We start from the raw sequence: 13,625 nt of genomic DNA, 5'->3' as shown, positions 1-13,625 counted from the left end.
ACACACAAACAAATTCTTATATCTTTTTTTTTTCTTCTTCAACACAAGAGTTTCCGGTTAGCAGTTCCATTCATGTGTGCTTTTTTGTATGGACCAAAACCATTGATTTGTGCTAATGTGCTATCGAATCCACTAGTTTTAGTTTGGGAGCGGGGCAATCGGCGATTTGACATGACAAACGTCATCTTTTCCTAGGCTGCCCACTCCACGTAGATGGACAGTGGCGCCGAGAAGAACAGAATATACCCCTCCACTGCTTTCTTTCTCCTTTATTTTGCTTTTGCATGCATATCCATAGAGACTGATTGATGGGCACTTGGAAGTATATATGCAATTTCTCTTGAGATCAAAACACCCGTCCATTGAGGGGAAATTGCATCAGTTTGTATACCGACGGCCATCTTTTCTTCCTGTTAGAATAAATTCGAGGCATATCGTTGATTATTTAAGGACCAAGCAATCACACAAGTACGACACCGAGATTTGTTAACGAGGTTCACCGATATGGCTACATCCCCGGGGCTTGACTACGGACGCTCCTCCCCGTGACACCGTCACAATACCGCACCCGGCCACTTGGACGCCGGCACACGCCGCCGGGTCCCCCTTGCGCGCCTGTGCTATTATGTTGGCATAGGTTACATCGTGTGTCTACCCCCGCTATATAAGAGAGGCCTAGGATACAAGTGTCCTACTAGGACACGACTCCACATTCTATGTAAACACAATACAATTACAAGTCCAACTGTAACCTACCTTGTACACAATATTCGACACAACCCTAACAAACTCCACCTTGGCGAATATTCTCCACCATCTTGAATTCGTTCATGTGTCAAACTTTCATGTACATTGGACTTGAGCTTATCCCATGAGTACCGCTGCTACTCCAAAGACTCCATGTAACTCCACTTGCAACTTGTAGTCCCTCCTTTTCTTGACCACAGGAAACACTTGAGCAAAATTAAGTTCCTTGTCACCCTAGTTTGTGCTCCCAACTTCCAGAGTATCAGTCCAATGCCATCACACACCGATCACTGACCTGCGTGAAAGTGAACAACTCACATATTGGGTGTCACACATAAGAGTTACCTGAACTCAACATCACCGCTCCTTTCTTGACCGCCTGTCTGAAACTTGAAATAATTTCACCATTGCTTGTAGTCATCCCGAGTCAAATTCGCAGTTGTCTCACCACATGTATGACCACCAGAGCCCTGGCCCGTCTCCATGTCCGTGCGTACCGCACGCCTCGCCGCTATTACCGCGTCGAGCCTCCGCTGTCCCGGTCGAGTCTCAAGGGTCGCAAAACCACACCACTCAACCCCCACTGCAGAGTACAACCGATCATCACCGACCGATGACGAGTTTCACACTTCCATCAGACCCTTGGGCTCCAGTCCGAATTGTGTGTCACTCGCTTTTCCCCCTTTGCTGAATAGGCTTCGATTCCCTGGATCCTTACATCGTAGCCCCTCAATCCAGCTCCACCTTCAACATGACTCCATGGTAGATGATCAGTCCACCCTCGCGCCCCGTCGGCTTCAAACTCTGTGTGTACATCACCTTGAATCAACCCCGCGCCATAGTCTTGTTGAAGCCACACAAGCCATCGGGCCTGCGCCACGTGTTTCCACGCCCAGAAGTCGGTCACCATCAGCATCATGCTCCTATGTCGTCATGCCGATCCCACCACCGTTTTCTGTACTAACCGACTTGCGTCGATCTGTCAGACTGTCCAGTCCAACCCAGCCGAACTATTCCGACTACACGATATGCTTCAGACTTCACGAGCCTTGTGCGCACATCATCTGTCCTGATTTCTGTTGGGCCATCATGCCAAACAACGCCGTCGCTGCATCCGTACCATACACGATCCACGTACAAAGCAAAGAACTCCAAAGAAATAGTACCCGGAGCCTTCTTATTTGCCTGTAGCAAACCACCTTAGCTATCACGAACTATTATTTTCTTCCTTTGCACACGTACTTAATCAATCCAATTTGGTAGCCATCAAGTCAATGCTCCGGCGACAAGACAAACACCAAAGCAACACCTTGACTGGAGTGAAGTCTGAAACAAACCCTGTCTTTGTACGACCCGTCGGAATCGAACCCCCAACTCCTAATCCCTGAAATCGACACCCCACCTCTCAAATCCCGGTCGTCACAGCCCTTAAGCCCGTTTTAAGAGTGGGATTGGTGACGTGGCACCGCAGTCGGCAGGGTTTGGTGATTAATGGGGTCGGGTTTCTGAAAATAATTGTTCTTTGCCTTATCCCAGTGTACCGCTGGTCCGCTGCTGCCGCTCACAGCCACTCATTCCACTGAGAGGGAGGATTCTGACCAGGTAAAATCCGCCGTTCAGGGCCGTGGCCGGCGGCAAGACCGGAGCTGTATAGCGTCGTCCGTCTCCGACGCTCTTCTCCGCCCGGAGCTGCCACGGTAGCCACACCCGTCTCCGACGCGCTGGGGCCGTTGTCTCAGGCATGCTCTGCTCGCTTGCCTCAGGCGTGCTCTGCTCGCTCGTGTCAGGCGCGCTGCGCCACGCCCGGCCGTGGCCTTGGCTGCTGGCGGCAAGACGGTGGCCGTCGCAGCTAGTGCTGCCCACCTCCGGCGCACCCAATGGCAGGCCAAGGTTCTGGCTGACCCGCTCCCTGGGATATGGTGGATGGTGGAGCTGCAGCACGTGCAGCCGGTGGCCGAGATTCCGCTGGAGGTCGTGCAGTCGCACTAGAAGTTGCGAACACGATGCAAACTAAACAGACAAAGGTGAGTGATGATTCATTGCTTGATCTACCTCTGTACTAGTAGCTATCTACTGAACTTTGAAGTATGCGAGCTATGCACTCTGCTTTTCAATCGCACACACTAGGGAAATCACAAATTGGTGAAAGTGCTTTTTAGTAAAAAATCACAAGATATTCAGAGTCCTAGTTTTAGTGAAACCTGAAAATCACCTGAAGAGATCAAAACGTTTTGCAAACATCACACAATATTCACAGGAGTAATAGCAAAATATTGTTCTGTTCCTTTGATATACAGTATCTCTTACATTAGAGTTGGCAAAAAAGATAACTTGTCAAAGGAGAAGTTTGATACATTAAAATTTAAAATAAACTTAGGTGGTACTCTATTAGTAGTGAACTTTGATTCTAAGTAAGATTGAGCTGATGTTTCTTTACTAAATCAACTCATGATGCTGATGTATAATTGCTCTCCCTCTTTATTTGTCAGCAACTAGAGCTCAAAAAGCTGCTATTGTGCTTCATTTGATAGCAAGCGGAGCTAAAAAATTATGCTACTGTGCTTTATTTAACAGCAAGTTGAGCTAAAAAATTCTGTTATTGTGCTTCAGTTGACAACAACTGGAGCTAAAAAAATTCTGCTATTGTGCTTCATTTAACAGCAAGTAGAGCTAAAAAATTCCGCTATTATGCTTCATTTAACAGCAAGTAGAGCTCAAAAATTCTTCTGTTATGCTTTATGTAACAGCAAGAACATTTGCACTTTTTTTATAGCAAGAAGAGTTCTAAAATTCTATTATGCTATTGTGCTTCATTTAACAGCAAGTAGAGCTCAAAAATTCTCCTATTATACTTCATTTAACAGCAAGTAGAGCTCAATAATTCTTCTATTATGCTTTATGTAACAGCAAGAACATTTGCACTTTTTTATAGTAAGAAGAGTTCTAAAATTCAGCTATTAATAGTAACTAGTACACACTGACAGTAGCATCCAAAAGGCAACTCCATGAGTAGTAGGTCATGCAGAGAGTGCTCTCATGTAGACAACTCCATCCACCATAAGCTTTAGTAATTCCCACTAGCTGTAAAGAAGGCCGTAAACCCAGTTTTTGAGCCTCTCCCTCTCCCAGTTCCTCCCACACTTCCTCTGCCATTGCCTCTCCCTCTAACTGCAGTTGTGCTACCTCTAGGGACATCATTGTTAGTTGTTGATGAACTTCTAGGAGGTCTAAACCTGGATGTTGTAGCTTGAAAGCTTGCTGCATCTTGAGAGGGTGCAGCTTGAGATCTTGCTGCAGATTGAGACCTTGCTGCAGCTTGAGATCTTGTTGGGCCTGAAGCTCTAGTTGCTGCAGCCTTGCTTGTAGATGCATCTGTCTGTGCTTGCTGCAAGGAAAACAGATCAGTTAAACAACAATTGCACTTTTTTTGTAAAAGACCAACACAGCATGAAAATAAAATTACCTCTGTTTCCCTCACTTTTCTCCCTCTCTTCCCAAGATATGACTTTGTTTTTTGGTGTTATCTCCATTCTGTTTACAGGAAGTTTTGTTGTGCCCCTGACCACCACAACTTCCACATGTGATCTGTATGTCATGCTTGCTCAGTTTCTTCCCCTTGGGTGCTTCCCCCTCTTCTCTCTTCCTATCATTGTTCTTTTTCCTGGCTCCTGGCATGGCAATGTAGCCAGGTGCTACTGGCCTAGGGTTTTGAGACACAGGCCATCTTTCTTCTCCTTCAACTGGTTGCAGGCAATGCTCATAATTTTTTTTGAAAGTATCAATGTAGTAGCACTTGTCAATGAAATCCTCTACTTTTCTTCCACTCATATAGATAGCACAAATTGCATGACAACAAGGAAGGCATGCAAGCTGAAAGTAACCACATGAGCAAGTCCATTTCTCAAGGTTAACGGTGTACCTCCTGCCTCTGCTATTTAAATGCTTCACCTGAAAACCATCCTTTCCATTCCAGAGCACCTCCAAGAACTGAGTTCTCTTGATATTGGCCTTAATCTTCTTGAAGATGTTTGGGCAAATTATGCCATTCCACTTCTCACTCTTGGTTTTCTGCTCTTGAACTCTAACCATCATTTTTTCCTAATCTTTTCTTGCTGTGAAATAATGGGGTAGAACCTAGCTTCTATGATGGCATTGTTAAATGATTCACAAAGGTTGTTGTCAACTGACTCACAATTTTCTCCTATTGGAAAGAAAGCCCTAGCCCAATGCTTTGGGTCTGTCTTCATGATATCTTTTGGACCTTCTGGAGTTAGTTGAGCAAGCTTGGCCTTGTTGTAGTTGAAGTCTTCTCTGTTTGCAGACTTAGCAATTGCCCAAAACCTTTTCTGCAATTGATGATCTTTATGCTTCTTTCTCCAGTTAGCATAGATGTGCCTAGCACACATCCTATGCTCTGCCTTAGGCAGATAGTCTCTCATACTGTTAATTAAGCCCTGTAGTAGACATAAGTATTTATTAGTAAAATAAAGTAGTAGGGCTAGGACTAGTACAATGAGACAAGACTAGGACCAGTACAGTGACACAAGGACTAGGACTACTACAGTGAGTGACACAGTACATATCAAAAAAGGTTTAGTCGTGTCGACGGAGCGTCAAGTAGTCATGTGGCTAGGTACACGTCGACGAAGCGGAAAGTAGTCAAGTAGTCGTGTTGACGCTCCGTCGACACGACTAAACCTTTTCAATAATTGAATAAGGCAGTAAATAAATTTAACCTTTTGCTTATCAGAAATAAAGACCCATCCAGCTCCTTGATCGTTAATGTCCAAGTCTTTGATTAAAAGACCAATGAACCAGGCCCAACTCTCATTTGTCTCCTTCTCCACAACAGCCCAAGCTACTGGATACATTTGGTTGTTTGCATCCCTGGCTATTGCAGCCAGTAGCTCACCTTGGCAGGCTCCCTTGAAAAAACAACCATCTAGCCCAATCACTTTCCTACACCCAGCTTTAAACCCTTGCTTCATAGCATTGAAACATACATAGAATTGTTGAAAAATATTTTCTTCCTTCTCTTTTGGATCCAAGCAAACAACCACAGTACTCCCAGGGTTGCTCCTAAGAAGTTCCAACTAATAATCAAACACCTTGTTGTACTCACTTTTCATTCCACTCATCAGCTGGTCAAGTACAAGTTTTTTTGCTGCCTTGCACTTTGAAATGGACACATCAGCAAACATGTCTTTCATCACTATGGCTTTCATACTATCAATCTTCCACAAAGGATTTGCCAGGATGAAGTGCTCATACCTTTTGGCAATGACCTTAGCAGTAACCAGTTTGTTGTCTCTGTTTTGTGCACATTGGTGTTCATCTTCAAATGTGATGATTTGAAACCTAGAACACCTGCTGGTCTTAGCTGCATACAACATCCAGGGACACCCAGGCCAATCACATTTTGCTCTAACTCTGGCCTCCTCTGACTTTAAAAATGAAATGCTTCTTTTGGTAGCAAGCCCATATCTCTTCATAGCTCTAGTCAATTGTTTCTTACTTTTAAAAATCATTCCAAGACTAAAATGAGGAATGTCAGAGTCTAGGTTAAACCTCACAAACTGGCTCTTCCTCCTAACCATGTTGCCATCCTCATCCTCATCATAGGAGTAGTCTTCATCTGATGACTCAAACTCCATGTCCTCCACAACTTCCTCCACATTTGCTACCAAATCAATGGGCACGGCCCCTGTTGCATCTGCATCAGCCCACATCTTGGAATCTCCCATCTTTTTCCTAAATTTTCTTGCATGTTTTCTCATCTCAACAACCTCTGATTCTTCACCACTATCATCAGTATGTGGCACATACTCATAGTCCTCTGAGTCCTCTGAATCTGAACCATTTTCTGCCACTTTAGCAACTGAACCAGATATGTCTTCGGCTGCTTGACATGGTTGACTTACATTAAGAACTTGAGAACTCTGAGTAGGATAATCAACTCTCACATTTTGCTTCAATGGACTGTTTATCACCTGAGAAATCGCACCACCTACATCAGGAACAAATATATGCTCAATAATTTCTCCTACAGTACCAGTCTGTTCAGTGGCATTGACATTATCATTGACTTCAGCACTACAATTTTCAGCTGTGATAACTGCATCAGGTTCTTCTTCATTGCCAATGTTCATCAGTTCATCAAGCTCATCCTCAAAATCTGACCCACTGTCTATTTCTCCTTGTTCTTCTTCTTCACCATTGTACTCCACATATATTTCACCAACTCCCCCCTCTGTAATGTAGTCAGACATCTTCATGCAGCCACCATCATCATGTAAAAAAGCAATCCATTTACCAAATCTCTGCCAGGCAACAGGAAATAGTACTTCATGCTCTCCTTCACTGCCATATGATCTCCTAAAAACCCTTTCAACTCCTGCAAAGAGAGCTTGTCCCGCTCAATCTCTGACATTCCAGTTTCTCCCCCAACATAATCTAGACTTGAACCAATTCGTATGAATTGACCACAAAGTGAAATCTAACATTCAAGATCTCTGTCGGGTCCATGATTTCAACAAGAAAACCCTACATTACAAGCAAAGCAACTAATGCATCAGTGATTGTCGGCCGATTCAAACACCCCAAAACCCTAACTTGATCTCACTGTAGAACCCTAAACCTAGCCCACAGAGAGGGGGAAAAAGGCCAAGCGCAATAGAAGGAAGAACATCACATACCTGATTCTACTCTGGTGGAGTGCTCGTCGGAGATGGCCGCGATCATCCGTCCTTCGCCATGGCCGCCGCGGAGAAGTTGACGCGTCAGGCTGCAGGGAAGGGAGGCGAAGGGGGGGGACAGAGAGCGATGGGGAGGCGGAGCTGGGCCGGCTCAACCAGATTTGGCCCGCGCTGCGACCAGTGGACCCACACCCCCAGGCTGACTCAGCAATCCCTGTTTGGGAATGGGCTTAAGGGTTGTGACGACTGGGATTTGAGAGGTGGGGGTGTCGATTTCAGGGATTAGGAGTTGGGGGTTAGATTCCGACGGGTCGTACAAAGACAGGGTTTGTTTCAGACTTCACTCCCTTGACTACAGCGGAACGGTGTCCTTTTTTTCACCAAAACAAATCTTGAAACATGCACAGGCAGCACCATCCAGCTCCGCATGTGCAACAGGCTTTGCCTCCACTTGGGCCACAGCTGCGCGCACCAGCCGACCCTACTCGGGCCCGCCCTCCTGTTCCACGCACTGCAGATCGACCGATCCGCCCGTGTGTCCGCCTCCACCTTCTGTTGCACGATTCAGCCTATGTACGCTCGCCCGATCGATCCGCCGATCGACCGCCGCACGTCTCGTCTGCTACTGGTACACGCACGCGCCTTCTGTTGATTCGATACCCTCTGCAACTCGCCGCTGCCAAGGCATCCAAACACACAACTGCTTCTCCATCCTCTAGATCAACTCGAACGTCATCGCCTCATACCTAGCTCATGATACCACTTGTTAGAATAAATCCGAGGCATACCGTTGATCATACAAGGACCAAGCAATCACGCGAGCACGACACCGAGATTTGTTAACGAGGTTCACTGATATGGCTACATCCCCGGGGCTTGACTACGGGCGCTCCTCCCCGTGACACCGTCACAATACCGCACCCGGCCACCCGGGCGCCGGCACACGCCGCCGGCTCCTCCTTTTTTTAGAAAAGGAGGATGACCCCCGGCCTCTGCATCTGGGAGATGCATACGGCCACTTTATTGATTATTCTCAGGACCTTACAAAGTATTACAACAATGAGTCTGAATCCACCATCTTGGCAACACATGTCGGTAGTTCTATCCAAAATGATGAAGGGGTGCTAGCTGGGCCACTACCCAAACCACTCACCTAAGCCTAACATCAAAAGCCGGAAACCGAAACATATTCGGAAGCCCCAGCCGAGCCACATACCGGGTCTGGGGCACAATCCGGTCAGACGCACTCGTGTGTCGTCATCGCTATCTTCCACAGGTCCGTCTTCAGATCATATTGAGGATTCTACCTTGACTGGCCACTCTGCTATCGACGTCACCATGACGCCAGACAGCAACCTCCTCCCGCGCGAGTCCATCTCCGCGCATCGGGCGGCGAGCCTCCACAGCGCCATGCCGCCGATCTTCGCCGCCATCAATGAGTGAGATGAAGTACCGCTCCACCACGGCATGTACAAGGTGAGGAAGGGCGAGGTCCCCATCGGAGACACGGCCGGAAGAGAAGCATCGCAGCCCCGAGACACTGCCCGGAGCTGCGACACAGTAGTCAGGCGGGCCGCCACCAGGAACCAGACAAGCTCGCCATGCACACCCAGCATCCCCATGCCCAAGTCGGCGCCTTCAAGAAGGTGACGACGCTGTGGCGCCGCCGCCGCTTAGCCACCGGGGCTAGGGTTTTCACCCGGGCGCAGGGGAAGGGGGGAGGCAGGGGAGGTTTAGCCTCGGCGCCGCCACCAAGGAGGGAATGGCGTCCGGGACGCCATCGACGCCGTGACCGCCACCGGCGGCCAAGGGTTTCCCCCGGCCAAGCGCCCTGCCTCCACCACCGAACCAGCCACAACATCAGCAGGCGCGTGTACGCTGGAGATCCAGGCCGGCCGGAGGTCATGCATCACGAGCAGACCAGGATCGCCTCCGATCTGACGAGGGGAGCCCGGGGCCTCCCCGCGCCATGACCTGCGCCCACCGGGACCTCGCTGCCCGCGCAGCCGAGGGGATACGGCCTACCTCACCGACGAGCACTCCCCGCCGCCGGAGGAGCGCCGTCCGCACCAACGAGGCCGCCGCCTTAGATCCGGACCCTCACCACCGAAAGGGAGCGGTCTCGCCCCGCCGCCACCATCCCAGGAGCCGGCGCCGGCTTCGCCGGCCATTCCTCCGGTGGCGGCGAGGTGGGGAGGGAGGTGGGAAGGGTGTAAGGCGCCGGATCTGGGTTCCCCCGTCGCCGCCAGGAGGGCGACGCGGGGGACGCGGGAGCTATTATGTTGGCATAGGTTACATCGTGTGCCTACCCCCGCTATATAAGAGAGGCCTAGGATACAAGTGTCCTACTAGGACATGACTCCACATCCTATGTAAACACAATACAACTACAAATCCAACTGCAACCTACCTTGTACACAATATTCGACACAACCTTAACACTTCCTGTCTGGACGTGTAATTTAGAGCTGGAGCAAGAACTGGAAGTGGGTGTTGGCAAAATGTCTGTATTGCCCTTTTCTCGCAAGAGTCACGCAAGCACAAGAGGTGTTAATTAGCAGAAAAATATGGAATCGGGATCAGGTGATGCCAAATGGATCGATGGAACGTGGTCCATGCATATGCATGCATGAATGTATTTTCGCGCCACTTAAAATGATGCATCCATGTGATGTGCCGTCTTTGACCCTTGAGCAGAGCCAGGCCGCACGACAAAGGGTCACAACACCATCCATGGATCTCAGCCACGCACAGGCCGGGCCGTGTTCACAAATTCAGAGCATGTATACATGTCTATATATCTGGTGGTGCCCTTGTGCGTACGTAAACGTGTATACATACGTACAAGTACAAGCTTCCTGACCTGAGAGGAAAGAGAGAGACACTACAGTATACGTACAAAGCGTATGATTGTGGCCGTCGTTTGTAGCACTAGCATATTTTTTTATATGGTTCATGAGGCACTTATGACGCTGGCATTGCATCATGTTGGGCACGATATTAAGCTCGAATCATTGTCCAAAAAATTGTTTTCTTGAATGGGACTTATAACCGTCGCCATGTATTCGTGAAGTTATTTTTATAGAGTCTACCTGAGATATGAAAATACTCTTTCTGTGGCCTTTCTTTTTGCAATTCTTGCCCATTCGAATAATATTGGATTTAGGTTTCTTTCATCCATCATAGCAAAAAAAAAATATGAATCGTTTCAAGAGGTTTGCGTGAAAGCTAAATTTCTTGTGGAATGTGGGACAAGGATTTTTATTTTTTTGCGAGAAGGACAACGAAATTTCAATTCAGTCCTATGGGTAAAACAACCAACCTACACAACTATTATGTATTTGAATGTTGGCCCATCCTACATTGTATTACGTTGTTCGAGATTTGTCACGTTCCATTCCTTGCAAAAGTCTGTACAGTCCGATGTCCAAGCAGATCTCTCGAAGAAAAGGAAAGAAGGAAGAGGTGCAAACGGATAATAATCTACCCAAGCATGCAGGTGAAAAATCCAAAAAAAGCATGTAGGTGAAGTACTCAATTAAATAGGAGCCGTCTGATTAAGATCCAGGGTGGCATCGTCTCGGGTATCTACTGGTCTATCCACATCCTAGCCGTACAAAGGATTCACGTGGGGCCCAAATTAATTGAAGAATGATTCGGCTATCCACTTGGCACGTACTCTCAGGCTAGTCATAGTGGGAGTAACTTAGCTAGTAACATAACGCATCCCAAAACAAATTTGCTTATGTGGCATCACTAGTAGAAAACAGGGCTATGGTCCAGGCCGGCTCAGCCCATTAGTCCTGGTTCAGTGTAGAACCGGGACTAATGTGGGCATTGGTCCCGGTTCGTGAGCCCAGGGGGCCGGCCGGGCCACGTGGGCCATTGGTCCCGGTTCGTCTGGACCTTTTGGTCCCGGTTGGTGGGACGAACCGGGACCAATGGGCCTCGCTCCTGGCCCACCACCATTGGTCCCGGTTGGTGGCCTGAACCGGGACCAAAGGCTCCCCTTTAGTCCCGGTTCTTGTCACAAACCGGGACCAATGACGTTCCTATATATACCCTCGCCCGCGAGCAGAGCACTCCAGTGCTCTGTTTTTCTCTGGCCGGCGAGGGGAGGGGTTTGTGGTGCTCTAGCTCACCTCCTATGCACATGAGGTGTTCGATGGAATGCCCGAGCCACACTACTTAAACTTTCTCCTCTCGAAGCTCGACCTCCAAGCTCCATTTTCCTCGAGATTTGTCTAGATTTAGCGGTCCGTCACGCCCCGTCCCCGTCTTCACCGCCGTCGATCACCCGCGCTGATCTCATCACCGACACCACCGTGGTGAGCCTCTTGTTCTTATCTTCTTTCTGAAAGGAAAAATATTCTTACTTGTCTGTTTAGATAGATACTTGTATCATTTTCTTACATTTATTATTGCATCTTATATAGTGCGATGGTTTTGGTATCCGCCCCCGTCGGCCCTCGTCCTGTCTATGATTCGGATTTGGTATGTATATTATCTTCATAACTATTGGTTCATTTATTGTTTATGAAAATTATGCCGACCAACGTGACATAGTTTTTATTTATCTAGGATGTATGTGAATCGGAAATGCCAACCGACCCTATTGTCGAGAGGTTAAATTTAGTTGAAGAAGAAAACAATTTGTTGAAGGAAAAAATAAAAAAATTGAGGAGGAGAAGATGATATTGGAGTTGCATGTTGCGAATGTCGTCGATGATCACAAGATCAAGATGGATGCAATGCGCTTGAAGATTAGAAAGATTAGAAAATATGCCATTCATACCGAGGCTTGGTATCATTATGCCGTTGGATCAATTGTTACCTTGGTTGCGATTATGATCGCATTTGTTTTCGCATTGAAATGTTTTACATAGTTTCAATGTATGGTTTAATTAATTAGATGCTCTGGAGAGCTATATGTTGTTAGATGAGAACTATGTTTGCACTTTGGTTTTAATGTGATGATGAACTTCTATTAATTTGGACACTTAATTATATATAATGCACGCAGATGAACCGGCAATGGATGTACGGTGACAGACACACCCGCGGGTACATTAAGGGCGTGCATGAGTTTCTCGATGCGGCTGAGGCAAACAAGCAGAATGGTTTTATGTGTTGTCCATGCACTGAATGTGGGAATACGAGGTCTTACTCTAACCGGAAAATCCTTCACTCCCACCTGCTTTACAAGGGTTTCATGCCACACTATAATGTTTGGACGAGGCACGGAGAAATAGGGGTTATGATGGAAGACGGCGAAGAAGAAGAGTACGATGACAACTATGTGCCCCCTGAATACGGTGATGCTGCAACGGGGGGAGCTGGTGAAGATCAAGAGGAACCAGACGATGTGCCCAATGATGCTGCCACGGGTGAAGCTGCTGAAGATCAAGAGGAACCAGACGATGTGCCCGATGATGATGATCTCCGCCGGGTCATTGTCGATGCAAGGACGCAATGCATTAGTCAAAAGGAGAAGCTGAAGTTCGATCGCATGTTAGAGGATCACAAAAAAGAGTTATACCCCAATTGCGAAGATGGCAACACAAAGCTCGGTACCGTACTGAAATTGCTGCAGTGGAAGGCAGAGAATGCTGTGGCTGACAAAGGATTTGAGAAGCTACTGAAAATATTGAAGAAGAAGCTTCCAAACGATAACGAATTGCCCGACAGTACATACGCAGCAAAGAAGGTCGTATGCCCTCTAGGATTGGAGGTGGAGAAGAGACATGCATGCCCTAATGACTGCAACCTCTACCGCGGTGCATACAAGGATCTGAACGCATGCCCGGTATGCGGTGCGTTGCGGTATAAGATCAGACGAGATGACCCTGGTGATGTTGACGGCGAGCCCCTCAGGAAGAGGGTTCCTGCGAAGGTGATGTGGTATGCTCCTATAATACCACGGTTGAAACGTCTGTTCAGAAACGAAGAGCATGCCAAGTTGATGCGATGGCACAGTGAGAACCGAAAGAAAGATGGGAAGTTGAGAGCACCCGCTGACGGGTCGCAGTGGAGAAAAATCGAGAGAAAGTACTGGGATGAGTTTGCAAAGGACCCAAGGAATGTATGGTTTGCTTTAAGCGCGGATGGCATTAATCCTTTCGGGGAGCAGAGCAGCAATCACAGGACCTGGCCCGTGACTCTATGTATGTATAACCTTCCTCC

At 47.7% G+C, this 13,625-nt stretch overlaps 1 pseudogene; it reads right to left on the bottom strand.

Moving 5' to 3' along the window:
- Window positions 1-2,274: 2,274 nt before the first annotated feature.
- Window positions 2,275-7,272, bottom strand: LOC125514560 (uncharacterized; annotated as a pseudogene).
- Window positions 7,273-13,625: the final 6,353 nt, after the last annotated feature.

The sequence above is a fragment of the Triticum urartu genome, chromosome 6A (genome assembly GCF_056163025.1).
Source record: "Triticum urartu cultivar PI428250 chromosome 6A, HENAU_Tu73, whole genome shotgun sequence".
NCBI lineage: Eukaryota > Viridiplantae > Streptophyta > Magnoliopsida > Poales > Poaceae > Triticum > Triticum urartu.
The sequence above is the reverse complement of the archived record's forward strand: the minus strand, read 5'-3'. Positions and strand labels throughout refer to the sequence as shown.